Source organism: Camponotus vicinus, unplaced genomic scaffold (genome assembly GCF_025532165.1).
Source record: "Camponotus vicinus isolate PSW18456_S1 unplaced genomic scaffold, iyCamVici1.0 SCAF_7, whole genome shotgun sequence".
Classification (NCBI taxonomy): Eukaryota; Metazoa; Arthropoda; class Insecta; order Hymenoptera; family Formicidae; genus Camponotus; species Camponotus vicinus.
In genome coordinates this window covers 12680719-12686901 of record NW_028141979.1, presented here as the reverse complement: position 1 = coordinate 12686901, position 6183 = coordinate 12680719, and the positions used below count along the sequence as shown (strand labels likewise).

Sequence of the window (6183 nt, the reverse complement as noted above, 5' to 3'; positions counted from 1 at the left end):
TACTAATACTATACATATTTTTAAAATCACTAACGAAGATTTTTTCACAACATATTCATTGCAGTGATTTTAAAGATATGTAAGATAGTATCGATATTATTAAATTGATTATCAAATTATTATTTTATGATTATACTCGTAGCTTTAAGTTCACATATATAAGGTTTCACAAACAACAATAACAGCGCGTAATTTGAAAAAAGAAAAATGTATACGAGAAATATTATTAGGCATAAAAAGATGTAGTTCGACCATATATTGGCATATTTTCTATTTACTTGCTTTGTTGATCATGATTTTGATACATTTATTTAATTTATCAGTTTGAAAATTTCTAGATTCAGGAGTTAATTATAAAAAATTATTTATTTTTACAATTTATATATTTTTATACATTAAAAAAGAAATAAAAGATTTTATTATTTTATTATTATATAAAATTACAAAATAATCATTAACGAAAAAATAAGAGATTCTATTATTCTATTATTATTTAAAATTTAAAAAATTATTTTATTGCCCATAAATAAAATACATTTAATTTTTTTCGAAAATAAATAATGAAATGGTAATATTTTCTTTTATATATTTAAATATTAATTTAGTTTATTAATATATATTTAGTCATGAAAGTAACAAAACCTGGAAAATAAGAATACAGTCCTTTGCTTCTTCAACACATTTTATAAGCCAGAGGCGGTCTACTCATGGGCTGGCATATTTTCCTATTATTTAAAGCCAGAGGCGGTCTACTCGTGGGCTGGCATATTTTCCTATTATTTAAAGCCAGAGGCGGTCTACTCGTGGGCTGGCATATTTTTCTATTATTTAAAGCCAGAGGCGGTCTGTTCGTGTGCTGGTTATTTAAAAAAATATATCCAGAGGCGAACTATTCGTGTGCTGGTTATTTAAAAAAAATATATCCAGAGGCGAACTATTCGTGTGCTGGTTATAAAAATATATCCAGAGGCGGTCTGTTCGTGTGCTGGTTATTTAAAAAAATATATCCAGAGGCGAACTATTCGTGTGCTGGTTATTTAAAAAATATATCCAGAGGCGGTCTGTTCGTGTGCTGGTTATTTAAAAAAATATATCCAGAGGCGAACTATTCGTGTGCTGGTTATTTAAAAAAAATATATCCAGAGGCGAACTATTCGTGTGCTGGTTATAAAAATATATCCACAGGCGAACTATTCGTGTGCTGGTTATTTAAAAAAAATATATCCAGAGGCGAACTATTCGTGTGCTGGTTATAAAAATATATCCACAGGCGAACTATTCGTGTGCTGGTTATTTAAAAAAATATATCCAGAGGCGAACTATTCGTGTGCTGGTTATAAAAATATATCCAGAGGCGGACTATTCGTGTGCTGGTTATTAAAAAAAATGTAATACGGTTTGCATGTACGCTTTGGTTTTTTCAATAAAATGATTTGTATGTTGTCTAAACATAATCTATCGTGTCATAGTTATAATTTTCAGTAATAATTGTATAAGCTAAGGACTGTACTTATTTTTCAGAGATTATTTTTAATTTTTTATTTTTGTTCAGGATTACATAAAGTGATAAAGTAAATGACATCTTATTTTTTATATAATAACAATATTATACAAAATATTAATCCATTTCTTTTTTTACAGGCGACAGTTATTGAAACAGATTAAAGAGACAAATGACTCCAGGAGCATGAAGGGTACTAGCGATAAATCCATCGATTTTGAGAAGTCGGTAGAATCTCTTCCCGATATGATGGATTCAAAAGTTAGTACCCAAACAATGCAATGCCTGGAGTCAACTTCAGATACAGGTATGTATAGGTATCAAAATGTACAACTTTGCGAAGATAATTTTCTTATCGATAATGGTCCTCTGGATACAAATCGTATTCAGGAAAACATGCCCGAAGGCCGTCGCATTGTCGACATCTCTTTTATGTGGAATGAAATCCACAGAACATTTGATAATCATGCGCGAGGAATAGAGTGCCAATTTAAAGATTGGAAACTCATAAATTCTCGTCGTAATGGATTAATGACGCAATTGTTCTTCAAATGCCAAATGTGCAATTATGAAGCCAATATCTGGTCAGAACCCACAGAGCCGGAAACATTGGACGTTAATACGGCTGCTGTAGCAGGAACTATCACAGTTGGAATTGGTTTTGCCCAATTGGAAGAGCTGTGTGCAGCTATAAACATTCCATGTATGACCGATAAAACTTATATCAAATATCGAGAAAAGGTAATTAATGATTTTGAGAAAACAGCTATAGAAAATATGGAAATAGCTGGCGAAGTTGAAAAGCAACTCGCTCTCGAAAGAAAAGAAACAATAAACGGTATGCCGTATATAACTGTTATAGCGGATGGTAGTTGGATGAAGAGATCGTACGGCAACGCCTACGATTCTCTTTCCGGCGTTGGTGCAATAATTGGTTACCGCACAAAAAAGATTCTTTTTGTCAGTGTCCGCAATAAATTTTGCACGATATGTGATATGGCGGAAAGAAATAGAATCGAACCAAGACACCATAAATGTTACAAAAATTTCGATCGTAACGCAAGCTCCACAAGTATGGAGAGCGACGCCATAGTAGAAGGCTTTAAAAGTAGCCTGGAAATGCATGGAATGATCTATAGAACAATTATTGCCGATGGTGATAGCAGCGTATATCAGACCATCGTTGATAGCAGACCATATCGCGAACAAATGGTTACCGTGAAAAAAATTGAATGTACAAATCATTTGCTTCGCAATCTGTGCAAAAAGTTGAGGATTGTAGCAGAAACAACTCAGCAAAAAATGCAAAGAAAGCGTGGTTTCGTTTCTCTACGAAATGTTATAAAAAACAATATTTTGAAGATACGAAAAGAAGTGATAAAAGCAATCGATTTACGAGGAAAAGAAGAGCAGCCTGATCATTATAAGGCTATGGAATTGCAAAAAGATATATTAAATATTCCTAGTCATATATTTGGTGAACATAAACGTTGTAAAGAACGCGGTCGTATTTGTGACTGTGCTGACGAAATGAAGAAAAATTATGTACCGTTTCTCAAGTTGCACGGTCTTTATCAAAAAGTAGAGAGTGCTATGATATATTTAAGCGCTTATTCTGATAGCTTGTTGCTGAAATTAACCAATAATCCTGCAGAATCGTTCAACTCGATAATCTGCAAAGAAATTGGTGGAAAACGCATCAATTTTGGTAATCGAGGCTCCTATAATGCTAGAATTGCGGGGGCGGTTGTGCAATATAATACACAACAAGTTCTCACGCAAGTGCATCAAAATATATGTAAAAGTGTTCCTCCTATTATCGAGACTTTGGAAAAGCGACGACAAGCAAAAGTTGCCAGAGAATCTCGAGAAATGAATGGAAGGCAAAAAAAGTTTAAGCGGGAATCAGGAACAGATTGTCATTATGGCCCGCAATCACAAAAACCGGATCTGTCACTTGATGTTTTTGAGCAACTTCGACAAAATCATTTGGAAAAGTTGATTGAAAATGCCAAAAATTGGAGACAAATTGAACGTGATACAGTGGAGCAAAGTGAATCTGATTTGTGGCACTCATTGAGGCAGGAAATGTTGACGGCGTCTAATTTTGGAATCGTATGTCGCATGAGATCGACAACGTCTTGCGCCGCAATTGTAAAAAATATTTTATTTCCTCCTTCAATGGATACCGCGGCAATGAAATATGGTCGCGAGAAAGAAAATATTGCGAAAACAGAATTGACCATAACATTAAAAAAGGAGATTAAAACTTGCGGATTATTCATTGACATTGAAAATCCATGCTTAGGTGCTTCTCCTGATGGACTCATTGATAAAGATGGTCTGGTAGAAATAAAATGTCCTCTGTCAGCTGAGCATTAACAGCGGAAGATGCCATAAAAACGCTGCCTCAACTAAAAGGCATCTTTGATAAGAAAAATTCAAATAACATGAATCAGAATCATCGATTTTTCTATCAAATTCAAGGGCAGTTAAATATAACGCAGCGAGATTATTGTATTTTCGCTGTATGGACGCCAAAAAGCATGAAAATAGTACGTGTTAATAGGGACAATGTATTTTGGAATAATAAAATGCTGCCCTTTTTAACACGTTTCTATTATGATTGCATGCTTCCAGAAATCGTGGATAGTCGGCATAATAGGCATATGCCAATTAGAAATCCAAGATACATAATTGAAGCTCAACAAGAAGCAGCGAAAAAAATTATTAATCGAAAAAGTCTTCAACAATGTAATTCAGAAGACGAAAACATTATCCAAAAAGATGAATGTTTCGAATCTCAAATAAATGTTTCGAATATTTTAACAATGGAAGCAACTATTGTTACTGCTCCGAGTGCAGAACAAGATGACGATTGCATCGTTGTTAGTTACTCCAAAAACAGAGAACTAACTGAAAACGATGTAGAAAAGCAACGAGAATTTTTAGATAATTCAGTTGCTCCTTTATATATAGTAAAGGATAATGTTTTACCTATAGATAGCAAAATAAATGACGAATCATTAGACCTACTTTTACGCGTTATAAGAGATGATTCTCATTTTGAAACACAAAGTGTGCTATATTTGGAATATCCTCATATAATTGTAGCAAGTCGTAGCGACAAAAGCTTACAAATTATTGGAGGAAATTGTAGTCATCATTGGCGATGTATTTTTTTTGACGGCACCAAACTTCGAGTGTACGATAGTTTACCTGGTTGTACATACGATAAATTGGTGCCTAAAGAAAAAAATTATATTCATCGCCGTTATCCACAAATAAATAAAAATAATATAATATTTGAAAAGGTTCAAGCACAACCTGATAGTATATCCTGTGGAATTTATGCTGCAGCTTTCGCTACAACTATAGCCTTAGGAGGAAATCCTTGTAAGGAGAAATATTCCACTAATGTGAAATATATGAGGCAACATTTTTTTAAAATTGTAGCAGAAAATAGACTGTCGCCTTTTCCAAAATGAATATCGTTGGAAAAAGACGTCTCAATACAAATATCTCGTTTGCATATATCGGAGAGACGAAAAAAATACATATATTAATGGTTGCGTCTCACGGGAATGGGCGATGGAGGGGTCCATTCTATTCTCGATATGAATATATTATTTCGAGGCAACAAATGTATTGTGAATATTTGTAAATAATATTTGTAAGTTTTACAAATATACAATATATTACTTCAAATAACTTGCACAATACATTATTATTAGCTTTTGATTATATCGATTAGTAAACGAGCCGTGCATAATTTGTAATCTGTTAAAAAAGTTATACGCAAATATCCTTTTTATTGTATATACAGAATGTCGCAGCGCATTATAAATAAGCGCTTGTAGAGCGCAGTAAATTGAACAACAGTCCCATATCATTTTGCGCGATTGTCGCAATAATAACAAAAATATTGAATAAAATCGGACGAATGTGTGTGTGTGTGTGTATGAGAGAGAGAGAAAGAGAGAGAGAGAGAGAGAGAGAGAGAGAGAGAGAGAGAGACGTTCGGCCGTTCGTGCTACAGCATGGGCCAGACATTTTGTCGGCACGCGCGAAGGGGGGAGCTTACACCGCTATCGCCGCGCCGCGCTGACTTTCCCCTTGCCGCGTGCCGACAAAATGTCTGGCCCGTATTGTAGCACGAGCGGCTGAACGTTTCTCTCTCTCTCTCTCTCTCTCTCTCTCTCTCTCTCTCTCTCATACACACACACACACACACACACATTCGTCCGATTTTATTCAACATTTTTGTTATTATTTCGACAATCGGGCAAAATGATATGGGACTGTTGTTCAATTTACTGCGCTCTACAAGCGCTTATTTATAATGCGCTATGACATTCTGTATATACAATAAAAAGGATATTTGCGTATAACTTTTTAACAAATTACAAATTATGCACTCGTTTACTAATCGATATAATCAAAAGCTAATAATATTAAATGTATTGTATAAGTTATTTCAAGCAATATTGTATATTTGTAAAATTTACAAATAATATTTATAAATATATCACAATATAATTTTATATATATCAGTATTTTGACAATATATATATATATATATATATATATATTTTTTATATTTTTCATATATTTTTACATATTTTATATATTTTCATATATATATATATATATATATATACATATATATATATATAATTATA

The 6183-nt window shown here is 33.2% G+C and overlaps 1 pseudogene; it reads left to right on the top strand.

Annotated features, from left to right (window-relative positions):
* The first annotated feature begins 1681 nt into the window (after positions 1-1681).
* LOC145974894 (uncharacterized) lies at positions 1682-4989 on the top strand (annotated as a pseudogene).
* The last annotated feature ends 1194 nt before the right edge of the window (positions 4990-6183 follow it).